This window comes from Danio rerio, chromosome 16 (assembly GCF_052040795.2).
Source record: "Danio rerio strain M-AB ecotype USA chromosome 16, GRCz13ab, whole genome shotgun sequence".
NCBI classification, from domain to species: Eukaryota; Metazoa; Chordata; class Actinopteri; order Cypriniformes; family Danionidae; genus Danio; species Danio rerio.
This window is the reverse complement of record NC_141036.1, coordinates 3,864,035-3,877,500: the sequence shown is the minus strand read 5'-3', so window position 1 is coordinate 3,877,500 and position 13,466 is coordinate 3,864,035. Positions and strand designations below refer to the sequence as shown.

Sequence of the window (13,466 nt, the reverse complement as noted above, 5' to 3'; positions counted from 1 at the left end):
CCCAATCATCCCCTTCCACCGAATTGGCTCTATCACTGTCTCTCCACTCCACCAATAGCTGGTGTGTGGTGAGCGCACTGGCGCCGTTGTCCTGTGGCTGCCGTCGCATCATCCAAGTGGATGCTGCACACTGGTGGTGGTGTGGAGAGACCCCCCCCTTATGATTGTGAAGCGCTTTGGGTGTATGGCCATACATAATAAATGCGCTATTACATTACAACAGACAACCTGTAATTTTACTCAAAATAAAATGAAAACATCATCAGCTGAATAAAAATAAAATTTAAAATACCCCATATCTAGTTTTTGTTTCATTTTCAATAAATGATTCAGTCATTCACTCATAAAACTTAGTTTCATTGCTAGATGATCATTTTTGATGACTTAGGCCCGTGCACACAGAGACGTTTTTTGCTCACGCTTTCCGTCGACGTTTAACGCCTTGTGACTAAATAAAGGGCGTCAATGTGATCATGCACACCAACGTGCAAAACAAAAGCGTCATTTAAAAAAGAAACGCCTCATGCTCGTTTATTTGTCAAAGTCTTCTCCACCAATAAGATTGCCACTTTTGATCACATGCCTGGAGCTGATGAAGTTACAGTAAATTACATTGAAGTACATTGAAGAAGATCCCCAAAGGCAATATGTACGGGGAGCTGCTTATTGCTCTGGTGGACAATAATAATTTCTTCATAGCTAGAGCTGGAGCTGCTACTTGAACCATCCATGCTTTTTCGAGTCACCAGTGACTTTAACAACATGCGTGTGAACTTCCTCTCTTCCCCTTCTTCTGTGTTATAAGCGAGATGTCATAAGCTTAAAGTTGTGTAGCGCCATCTAACATCAAGGAGTGATTTTGCACACTCTTCTGCTTGACGCCAGTGAAAATCGCTTGGGTTTGAATCTGGAAAAACGTCTCGTAAAACGCTGACTGTCAACGCAAGCGAAAAGCGTCCCATAGTTTACGAGCCTTTATTCAGTGGCATATTTTTGATGGCTGGTTGGCCACCTATTGAATAAACAGAATAAATTAAAATCTCTTATGAGAAAACCTTAATGTACCTTTCCTTAGAGGCCATACAATAGATGTTTCCCAATCAAAAAGATACATCCTTGTAAATATCTATATCTCATCAAGTCTCACTAGAGAACGTCTCAGTTTAAGGATACTTGAAAACCTGCATTCATTTAGCATCTTTTGTTGAGCGTACCATGAAAGATTAATCAAGTGTAGCTTCATGTTGTCTTCTATGATTATTCATAATGCTTTGAACACATTCCTATTCCTAATTTATAGAAAATAAATCAGAACTGAGGCGGCATGGTGGCTCATGGTTAGCACTGTCGCCTTACAGGAGTGAGGTCGCTGGTTTGAGTCCCAGCTGGGTCAGTTGGCATTTCTGTGTGGAGTTTGCAAGTTCTCCCCATGTTGGCGTGGGTTTCCTCCGGTTTCCCCGACAGTTCAAAGACATTTGTGTCAGGGTTCTGCCACTTTGGTCTTGTAAATTCTTGTTTTGGTGGCAGAGCTCTGACACTACTCCATGTCTGGTCCTGTTTCTGTCTCTGTGTGCGCGCGCGCGCCGTCGTGGGTGTACGCAGAGTGTGCGCGCTGCCACTTGGTTGGCGCTGAGATGAAGCATGCGCGTTGCTTATGTGTGAGCGCACGGTAAGGTGTTTATCTATCGTGTGCTCGTGTCTTGCGTCTCTTGTCAAAGCACGTGGCTTGGTGTTTACATTGTGGTCACGTGCTTTTGTCGTGTGCTTCAGTGTTGTGTTTGTTGTCATGAACATGCAGTTAATGAGTTCTCTCATTGGCTGCATGTTCTTGTCCTGTTAAGTGAGCGCATGGCTTGTGTTGTCTCTCTGTGTCATGCGCTCTCCCGTCTATTGTCTTGTCCCACCCTCCTTGTTAACCCATTATTAGTTAATTGTGTTCACCTGTTTGTGTGTTAATTTTCTACAGTTTATATACCCCTCACTTTTGCTGTCCTGTGCCAGTTCGTCATCACTTGTTGTTGTTTGAACCCTTGTCTTGTCATGTTTCCAGTCCTGTTCCTGACCATCCAGCCCAGTGAAGTTTGTTTGTGTATGTATTTGTTTTGTTAATGTTTTCCCCCTCGGGGTAGTTTATTTTGCATTTTATTTTATTTTTATTATTTAATAAATTCCCATTATTCCTGCACTTGAGTCCTCGCTCCTTTTTCCCCATTTCCCATCACCTACCCTGACAATTTGCCATAGTGTATGTGTGTGAATGAGTGTGTATGGGAGTTTCGCAGTGATGTGTTGCGGCTGCAAGGGCATCCACAGCGTAAAACATATGCTGGAATAGTTGTGTAGATGTTGAACTATGATTAATAAATGCTGTACAAGTTTTAGTTCATAAGTACATTGACTAACATGAACTAATAGAGTGTGACTGATCAATTTATAATAGCATTTTTGTGCTGTGTTCCATTTTTAATAACGCATGTTTAATAAGCTGACTTCAAAATAAATGCATTAACCCTTTTCTTTTATGGGAGTAAGGTCATAAACGGCTTAAACGTAAAGCGATCACCGTCACAGTGAGTTGTTTGCCTCTTTCACTGATTTCGCCCAGCATGTAAATGCATAAAGCTGCTTTGTTGGTTTATTGAAGTGCGCATGTATGATATGCGAGAGGAATTCATCCTTACTGCGGATTTGAGCACATCCAGACAGAGCGAACCTTCAGAGGAAATAAAATCAGATGCTTTCTTGACCCAAAGGATTATAAAAAAAACATTCTCATCTCAGGCAACAGAAACTAAAAGGGTCTTAACATGTGGATTCTTTGTTTTTTTTTTTTACTTATTTAACATGACAACTTGCATAAATCAAATACTTGGGTCACACTTTATTTTAATGTGCAATTCACACTATTAGCAAACCATTAACTATAATGTTTAATAATAATAATAATAATAATAATAATATTTCACTAAATTTATATAGCACTTTTCTGGACACTTAAAGCACTTTACACATAGGGGGAATCTCCTCATCCACCAACAGTGTGCAGCATCCACCTGGATGATGTGATGGCAGCCATATTGCGCCTGACCGCACACCACATAGCTGATTGGTGGAGAGGAGACAGAGTGATGAAGCCAATTATGATATAGGGATGGTTAGGAAGCCATGATGGACAGAGGCCATTGGGCAAATTTGGCCAGGATACCAGAGTTGAACCCCTACTCTTTTTTGAAAGACATCCTGGGATTTTTTAATGACCACAGGGAGTCGGGACCTCGATTTAACGTCTCATCCGAAAGACGGTTTAGCTCAATAAACTATTAACTTTTTGCCAATTAATAATTATTAAGGTAGTGGTTTAAAGAATACGATAATGTAGAATATGTACCTGATAAAAAAGTCCCATACCAAGTGCTTTCACTCAGTGGCCATCTTTGAAACACCTCCCAGGCATTCTGTTTGTGTGGGGAAACATCAAATTCATCAATTCACCAAGCTTCACCAAGCTAACGATTAAATTTCATGTTAGGAATCATCAGTTAAATTAAACAACAGCTGTCTCTTTAGTTTCATGTCGAATCACACAAAATCTGCAAAAACTCATGTCTGGAGAATCCTCAGTCTATAGCAATCGCTGATTGGCTCCTATACTAGAAGGAGGGGATTCATTCGCCATATTGACTCTTGCAATTTTCCCTATTTAAAACTATACGAGTGATGCGTCTTGTGTGTTTTTCTTTGTATATAATTGCTAATATGTGATGATTTATGAACAATTTTCTGGTAGAGCATGCGCAAATATTTTGACAATTCGAATTTAGCATTGACAATCATTTCTATTATCCAATCATTATAAGACCACACTCCCATAATATCTCTCGACTTCAGAAAAGCAATGTAGTGTTCCGAGCGAAGTGTAGATATTAGTGTTTTATAAAAGAGGTGTTGGTGTGGGGGTGAGATTACCAAGACAACATAGCTTGTCATAAGTCTGTCATCAACATAATTGTCTTGAAGCTAATATAAATATGTCATAAATTTTATAACAGCGTCATTCATATTGTTTTTGGACTTCAACTAAAGCGGAACAAGCTGAATTTGTCATTCAAATGTCATATAATATTAATGATGCTATTATAATTATACTACAATTAAATGACCAATTGAGATTGTTTCCCTGTAAAAATAATCATGACAAAAAATATTCATGACATTTACCAGTACTGGATTGCGGGTTGAAGGGCATCCGTTGCATAAAACGTGCTGGAATACTTGACAGTTCATTGGGCTGTGGCGACCCTGGGTAAATATGAGACAAGCCAAAGGAAAATTAATGAATGAATTTTCATGACAGTTAAAATGGCTTCATGACATTTATGTTTATGACATATTTATGACAAGTATTGTTGTCTTAATAATGTTTTCATGGCAAAGACAAAACAAGTTGTGTTATATTTGTTTATGTCAAGTTGTCAATACAAACAATGTCATCTTTGCATTTAAAATGTCATAACTGCGCGAATGTCACATAATGACAGTTGTCATGGGCATGCATAAATTCTTATTCACATTCACTGTAAAAAATGTAGGATTCCACACGATTCCTTCATGTTGTCCCAACACGAAACGATTAAGCTAATTTCATTGTTTATACAAATTTAAGTGGATTGAACATAAAACAATTAAATTGTCTCAAAAATACTCAAGAATCGTGTTGGATCAATTAATTTTAATAATAATAATAATAATAATAATAATAATACATTTAAATTTATAATGCGCTTTTCTAAAACCTAAATTGCTAAATTTTAAATAGGTAGTTTGAACAAGCCGCAAAGGTCATTTTAAAGTATGACGTGATTATAAAGGTTTCATGACAGCCTTATGAACACCCCTTTAAGTAAAGTGTTTCCCAAAAAGGCTTAACTTAAATGTATTTTGTTTTCTTCTTTTATTCCTATAAATTTATTCCTATTAAAAAAAATATTCTTTCTAAATTATTATTAATTTTTAATCGTGTTTCTTTTATCTTTGTTTATGTAAAGCATTTTGAAATACCGTTATGTATGAAATGTGCTATATATGTAACCCACTGGTCCTACTGCACTCAACTCGGTCTAAGCTGGGACTGAACCGGCGATTCTTTGCTAGGAGTCGGTTGCTCTAACAAGGAGGCTAAAGACCATGGCCTCTAGTGTCTGTCACCAGAGCACCTTTTTAGGTCAGAAGTGTGAGGTTTACCTGCATAGCACTTCGGTAGCTGGCCTCCGCTACACTCATCCCCCTAAACCTTACTCCCCTCCCGGACGAGCCCCCACATGTAACCCACTGGTCCTATTCCACCCAACCTGGTCTGAGCTAGGATCAAGCCAATGATTCTTCGCTTGTGATTCGGTTGCTTTAACCAGGAGGCTAAATACCATAGCCCCTAGTGTCCACTGCTAAAGCACCTTTTGAGAATTACCTGCAGAGCGCTTTGCTAGCTGCCCTCTGTTACATTTAAATAAACTTGCCTTAAATGTTGCATTTGTTAATATCTGATAATATGTGCGAACATGCTCTTCTTCTGAATGTTTATCAAAAAATGCCACTTTCAGGTTGTATCAAGGTATTAAGCTCAAAGTCCAGCAACCCTGAGCTATAGCAGATAACAACACCGAGAGCAGGTTCAGTCATTAACCGCTCTAACAGAAAACGCCACAGGCTCACCAGGAAAAAAAGGCTTCTCTCAGCCTGGAAAAGGTGTCATATGAGCAGGAACTAACCTGTCCACTTCCAGCCAATGACACCTCGGAGACTCGTACAGGGCAAATAGATCATTGTTCCCCTGGCAAGCAGAAGATGGCATTTGCTAATCAGAAAGTCATCTGTCTGTGGAATGAGCATCAATTAAGGCACTTACACAGCTAATGATCAGGAAAAGAAAAAGAAAAAAAAATCTAATGGGTCTATTTAAGGGTGGGATCTCACCTCTATCTGTCCAGCTCATGCTGATGGGGAATGCTAATTTCATTTTGGTGTAGAAGAGACCTCGCAGTCCAACCAAGGTCGTCGCCACCTGTTACCTTAATCAACCTCACGCTTGCTATTGTCGTGATTTTTTTTTCTCAAACAATTAAGCCCTAATAAATCCCGTAGATCAGGGGTCTCAAACTCAATTTACCTGGGGGCCGCAGGAGGCAAAGTCTGGGTGAGGCTGGGCCGCATAAGGGATTTCACAAAAAAAAGTCCTCAAATGTCATTATTAACAGTTTTAATTATTTCTTCTGAACATGAAGTGTCCTGAACATTAATAGAACATTTAGTGAAGATTATAAACAGTTCTTCTGAATATGGCATCTTTTGCCTACTTCTTGCTGCCAGAGACTTGACAGCGCTTCTACTCTAAATCTGAACCACATTTGGCTTTAGAGCGGAAGAAGTTGAGACCCTCAGTATGGCTTGAAGATGATCATCAATAAGTCTAGACCTGTACTTTGACTTATTGAAGTCCTAGGGAAAAAGTGGGGGAACTCACTCAAAACTTCCATTCCCTCACCTAAAAAAAAGGCGTATATATGTATAAATAAAACACCCCCACCCCACTCCAGTCACATCAGTCTGTACCAGTCTGTATCTACCTATAATATCAATATATATATAAGATGCAGGGCAGGCACGTGCACACATAGGGCTCAACCTGTGCAGAGCACATGCCCTTTTTAGTCTTGCATAGAAAGTGCCCTTCCAAAATGATCAAAACTGCCCCCGCGACGCGACACACCTTCGGTCCCGCCCTTCAGTAGGCGCGCGATAACACCGCTCTTGAGTACGCGCGCGACAACACAGCTGATCAGAACGCGCGCGACAACGCGCATTGAGTGACAAGCGCGCTGTGTACGGATATAATCAGCGGAGCGGGGAGCACTCTCTCTCCCCGCTCCGCTGATTCTGTCAGAGTACAGCGGTCGGCGCGGGCCACAAAATATTGCACTGAGGGCCGCAAATGGCCCGCGGGCCGCGAGTTTGAGACCCCTGCCGTAGATAGTTAGTTCAAAGTGGGAGCGCTGGGACTGCATGTGGTAAAGATGACACGAAACCGCGTTGACAATGCAATTAAACGACTTGCTTATTTTAAACAAAAATTGTGTCATTTATTAAATCTCACGTCCTTCAAAACCCATTTGATATTTTTCATCTGGCTCGAAATGTAGCATTAAGGTGTCACAAAATAGTCTCATGCACCAAATTATATATGTATGTACAGTTGCAGTCAGAATTATTAGCCCCCCCTGTATATTTTCTGTTTAACCAAAACAAGATTTTTTCAGCACATTCATTCATTTTCTTGTCGGCTCAGTCCCTTTATTAATCTGGGGTCACCACAGCAGAATGAACCGCCAACTTATCCAGCAAGTTTTTTTACGCAGCGGATGCCCTTCCAGCTGCAACCCATCTCTGGGAAACATCCACACACACACTCATACACTACGGACAATTTAGCCTACCCAATTCACCTGTTCCACATGTCTTTGGACTGTGGGGGAAACCGGAGCACCCGGAGGAAACCCACATGAAGGCAGGGAGAACATGCAAACTCCACACAGAAATGCCAACTGAGCCGAGGTTCGAACCAGCGACCCAGCGACCTTCTTGCTGTGAGGCGACAGCACTACATACTTCGCCACTGCCTCGCCCTTTTCAGCACATTTCTAAACATAATATTTTTTATAACTAATTTCTAATAACTGATTTCTTTTATCTTTGACATGATATTTCATATTGTTTTTGAACTCAAATAAGGCTTAAATGTACACTGTAATTTCATTTCGGAAACTGTAGGCTGAGGGCTTTATTTTGACGATCCATGCACAAAGCGCAAAGGGCAGGGCGCAAAACCATTAAGGGCGTGTCGGAATCCACTTTTGCTATTTTAAGGACGGAAAAATCAACTTTGCGCCATGGCACATGATCTAAAAGGGTTGAGCTTATTTTCTTAATGAGTTATAGGTGTGTTTTGAGAATAAACCAATCACGTTTTACTAGCAAGAAAACGGTTAAACAGAGCATCTGCAGCGCAAGAATGAGAGATGAGCCTCCTCATTATTTACTTCACTCTCGTGGATAGGAAAACTTCTTGTATGCACAGACATATATTAGCCTATAAATAATTAATTTCATTTGTTAAGCTCAAAAATTAGTTTAAAAACTATTTCTAAATTCAGTTCTAATTTACAGCAAATAAATAAATGAACATTAATAACGAAGTGTGTTCAAAAAATTGAGTTATATCAAAATACACATGCTGTGCTCCATATGGTGTTAAACCTGACAGGTGGGCAAATCTGAGCTTGTTTTTAATAAAATAAATACAAATATGCATATAATAAATAACACTACTATTAAAAATAACATTATACAAAAGCAAATTGTTATGAATGAACTGAAAAAGCCTCCCGAGATGAAAAAGGCATGAAAGCAGTGGTTTTTTATACTTATGTAGGCTAGAAAATAATAGGTTTTGTATTATTTTAATCCTTTATATTTATATATATATATATATATATATATATATATATATATATATATATATATATATATATATATATATATATATATATATTTCCTTATTATATCCTATATATATCCATAATATTTTAATTCTTTTTCATATGTAAAGATATTTGCGTATTGCTCTACATGTTGTCTTACCGGTGCGCCTCGGCTTTGTTCTGGTCTATTAAACAGACTATAATAGTTCCTCAAAATAGAAATGTGTCAGCAATGCGCCTCAACACACCTCTTTTTTAGACTAGATCGCCTATGGGCACACATATAAGTGCAACTGCATGTGCTATTTAGGCAGCTTGGCACAAAACGTCAAAACGACTCTTGCGCCAAGCTGAAACCAGCAATAACAATTGCGTCGTGCCTTGCGCCGCATTGCGCCGGGTGTATGATAGGGCCCTATGTGTTCATAATTGTTTTATGTATTAAAAATGGCCAAACTTTATTAATCATCATACCAAACTGAACCATACCATTCATAATTAAGACACTAAAGAGTGTCCAGGTTTTGGTGCTTGTCATTGAACTTCCATTGAATCAGCAGGAGTGAATCTTGCGATACACGGGACATTCAGGCTTTGACCCAGAATGACACAATCACACACTGTCTCTGTCTTTGTCTCTGGCTGCTCGATTGGCTAAGAGTGGCCCCGCTGACAGCCGACCTTATTCAACACCTGCTCTTCTGTCACCGACTGATCCAATCCAGAGAAAACAGCGCTCAGCACAAAACCCTACAGCTCTCAATTACTCTGAGGACGTTAAATTTTACAAAGCAGCTAAGTAAAAGACACTGTGTGTGTGTGTGTGTTTTTTTTTTTTTTCCCCGAGTCTCCCGCTCAGCCGTCAAACGCGTCTTTCTGGATGTGACATGACACACAGATGTGATTCTGGGACTCGCTGAAGGCAAGATAGAGGGCGTAGCGTGATATTAGGGCTTTCCTCTTTAGGAACACGCCGCTGCGTTTCTGGACAGACCTGCCAAAGGGGGCGACTTACCCACAGCTAGGGGTTAATTGCACCACTGGGGAAAAATGCCTTCTCTGATTCGGTGCACAGTTGATTGGGTGGTTGGTGACAGGCCCGCGCTGCGATGTCTGGAGGAGAAGAAGGCCGCTGAGAGCACCAGCTGAAAATAAGTCGAGCTGACAGGAAACGCTCCTCCTTTTTGGAGGCAATTTCGCATTTGTATCCACTTTGACTTACTAAGCTGTTATTAAAGTGCGAGAGGGAAGAAAAAGGGGGAGGTGTTCTTATATGTGAAGCATCAGGGTTTGAGAAGCGTTTCTGTTTGCTTGCGTGACTGTCAGACGGAGACTCCAACCATCGCAGAGCTGTTTGTTTAATTGATAGCGAAGAAGAATTGGAGAGAACTGAAGGAATGGATAAGAGACTTGGAAGAAAACAGCCTGTGGGTATTTTTTTTTCCACGCGCATCCGCAGTGTTTGGCCAACTTGTTAAAAGTGAAATCTCACATTTTGATGCAAATATTAAACACTCTACAAACACGGGCTCGTCAGATGTATCACATAGATTTTTTTTTCTTTTTTGTGGAGATGATACAGTATCATTTCTCTGCACAGCAGTTTAACTGTGTTGATTGGCCAGAACTGTTGCATGGATGTCTGATCAGACATTGCTAGTTGTCTACATACTACACACTTGTTGAAAAAAAAAATTATCTATAATAATATTAATAATAATTCCCTACATTTATATTGCGTTTTCTGGGCACTCAACGCGCTTTACACATAGGGGGGAATCTCCTCATCCACCACCAGTGTACAGCATCCACCTGGCGTTAAATTTCAACAATATTGCCGAGCAGATATAACACAAATAAACCAAACAAGCAGGGAGAGAGGAGACTGTCCTATTTATTTTAATTTAATTGAATGTATTGTTGCTGGTCTAGCTTGCGTTGTGGATCCATGCAAAGTTAGATAATGTAACACATAGGGGCTCGTCCGGGATTTGTAACACTACTTTATTTCTTTCGTACCAATGGTGATTGGCTAAAATAGAAAAATCCAATACATATAGAAAGATTACTAAATGTATTACAGAATGTTATGTTTACACATCCCTGCACAAACTGCTTGTAAATGCATCAGCTGTTCACAGCGTAATACTCACTACTCACCCTAACCCTAACTCTTGAGTACTTTTGAAATGGCTACCTTTTACTCATATTTTGAGTAATATTTACAACAAATAATTTTACTCTACTTGTGCTATATTTTTGGGCAAGTAATGGTACTTTTACTTAAGTATTAATTTTTTTAGTATTCCATACCTGTCAACATTGGGATGTGAATATAAGGGATGTAAAGTTTCTAGAACTGCTCGATCATGCAGATTTGCACTAACATCAGAAAGATCCGACCCTTCCTATCTGAACATACTAGGGTTGGGCATCTAAGCTATAATGCTGATCCGATACGCATCTCGATACAAAGAATACGATCCGATATATTAGCGATACATTTGTGACATATTGCGATGCAACACGATACGATTCACACCAATATCACGATACGATGCGATATTTCAGCACTAACTAATTAGATCAAGTTTATGAGATTATGTGAAAGAGGATGCTGTGCCACTGAATGTGTTTGATTATTTATAAACCAAGCAAAACCAAGACTTTTTTACAAACTGGCTCTTCTCTCAGAGCCAGAGTGTCAGTTTACAGTAGAGGGGCATTTTAGAACCTATAGCACATATTATTTAAGTATTTTCAAGATAAACAGAATGTATAAGTGCAATATATATTAAAAAATATATATATTTGCACTCTTTCAACATAAATAAATTTAGCATTGCACAACAAGAATTGTGATTTAACTTTTCAACTATGAAAACAAGTTTTACAAAGATATTTTGCCACTGATTATTCAAAACTTAAGGTTGTGAACTAGCAGTGTTATGCTGCGTTGAAACATCACTGTCACTGTAAACAACAGGCTAATAAAAATATAACAAACCAGCAATCTTCTTGCTGTGAGGTGGTCAAACTACCCACTGTGCCACCGTGACACCCATTATTTTTATCATTATTATTATTAATATTATTATTATTATAATTAAATAAAAATTAACAGGAGGAGGTGTTTAAAACCTTCGTTCTCCGTGACACTAGGCTGAATATCTTTGCAGATGAACAATGCAATAGCATTTGTTATTGGCATAGAGCGAGCAGAACTGTTGCGCATGGAAAAAAAAACTTTCAATGCTTTTCTCACCACTTTTGGAGCTGGTTGAAGCAGTGCGAAAGCCGGGGATGCAGAAACACTAGAAGATGTTTTCACAACAACACCGTGGCGCCGCTTCAAGTGAGATATCAGATTAGTCGTACTGCCCGCGTATTTTACAGATGCGCGGCACATTTTGCAAATTGCATCTGTCCTGTCATGTCGTCCATCCTTAAATCCATAATGTTGCCATACTTTAGATTTAAAACTCAGTGGGGAATAAAATGTTTGTTTTGCTTCTCGCGCTTTCTGAGGGCGCTCCACTAGCTTCATCCGCACACCTGATACACTGAGTTGTAGTGTGTGCACATCCGCAAATCCGTTGCTGAGGCTTACTTTATGTAGGTCGATTAAATTATGCGCCAAAAACAGGTTGACAACACTTGTTAATAAATAAAAAAATACATTCTATATTAAAAATATAAGCTGTATCTCGGAAAAACCGATGCATCTCGCAAAAACCGATGCATCTCGATTTGCTTCCAAAATTTCATTCATCCTCTGCTGCTCAACCGATGCACTCGCATCGTGCACGCGCATGACCGCGTATCGATACATATCGGTTAATCTTCCCTTCCCTAGAACATACAGCTCAACTCCTTGTTCAAGCTCTTGTTCTCTCCAAACTGGATTACTGCAACTCTCTACTAGCGGGGCTCTCAGCTAACTCTATCAGGCCTCTTCAGCTGCTCCAGAACGCAGCAACACGAGTGGTCTTTAAGGAACCTAAAAGAGCAGATGTCACTCCGCTGCTCATCCGTTTGCACTGGCAGCCAGTTACTTCTCGCATCAAATTTAAAGCTCTGATGTTTGCTTACAAAGCGACTTCTGGCTTTGCTCCTTCTTATCTGCTCTCACTTCTGCAGATTTATGTGCCCTCAAGAAACTTGCGTTCTGTGAATAAACGTCGCCTCGTGGTTTCATATTCTTTAAAAATGAAAAATAAATAGTATGCATTAGCAGCAAATACATTAGCAAACAGGTCAGCTTATTCAAATTATTAGCTATTATAAAGAAATAGAGTCAACCTGTCAAATCTCATTAGGTGTTTATTTACTGTAAAACTTACACATTCTGAATAAAGAGCAACGAATGAATCTCTTATTTATTTAGATTTTTTTTTCATTTGATTACATTAAATAACAGAGGTGTCACTTTAAAAATGCACACATCTAATGTTTTAATGAAAGCATTCAAATGTTTTTCTAACTTTTTAGGCTCATTTAGGACAAAGTTTGTTGTGTTTAAAAAAAAACCCACCAAGATCAACATCTTTACATATCATTACTATTAATTATGTTTATATGTCTGTTCAAACAGGCACCCAAAACCAAGACTTTCACTCCGCTTTAAATCGCGTGTACAGAATCCATTTGGGAAACAGCATCTATTCATCACTATGGAGCGCGTCTGACAGTCACGCTCCGCTATATGACTGTTTTGAGGATTGCATATGAAGGGGAGACGGCACCTGTAATGAAAAGAAATGGAAATCCTGCCATTTTTATATTTATTTCAACGTGTTTTCATGCCTACACAAAGCGAATGCACAGAACAGACTCTCATTTAAGAGCAAGGATCAGCCCCTTGTGGTTCGGCGGTATGGGTTGCATATAGGGAGGCTCGACTCTTTAATGTTTACCCTTCAGAGAAAGACTGAA

The 13,466-nt window shown here is 39.4% G+C and overlaps 1 protein-coding gene and 1 long non-coding RNA gene across 3 annotated transcripts in view; both read left to right on the top strand.

Moving 5' to 3' along the window:
• Positions 1–13,466, top strand: part of grik3 (glutamate ionotropic receptor kainate type subunit 3) — a 215,317-nt gene that overhangs the window by 43,571 nt on the left and 158,280 nt on the right. The gene's annotated exons all lie outside the window — the stretch shown is intronic.
• On the top strand, positions 8,593–12,729 carry LOC147833248 (uncharacterized). The gene is made up of 3 exons (XR_015512343.1): positions 8,593–10,555; positions 10,711–10,957; positions 12,397–12,729. It is a non-coding gene; the product is annotated as an uncharacterized LOC147833248 (long non-coding RNA).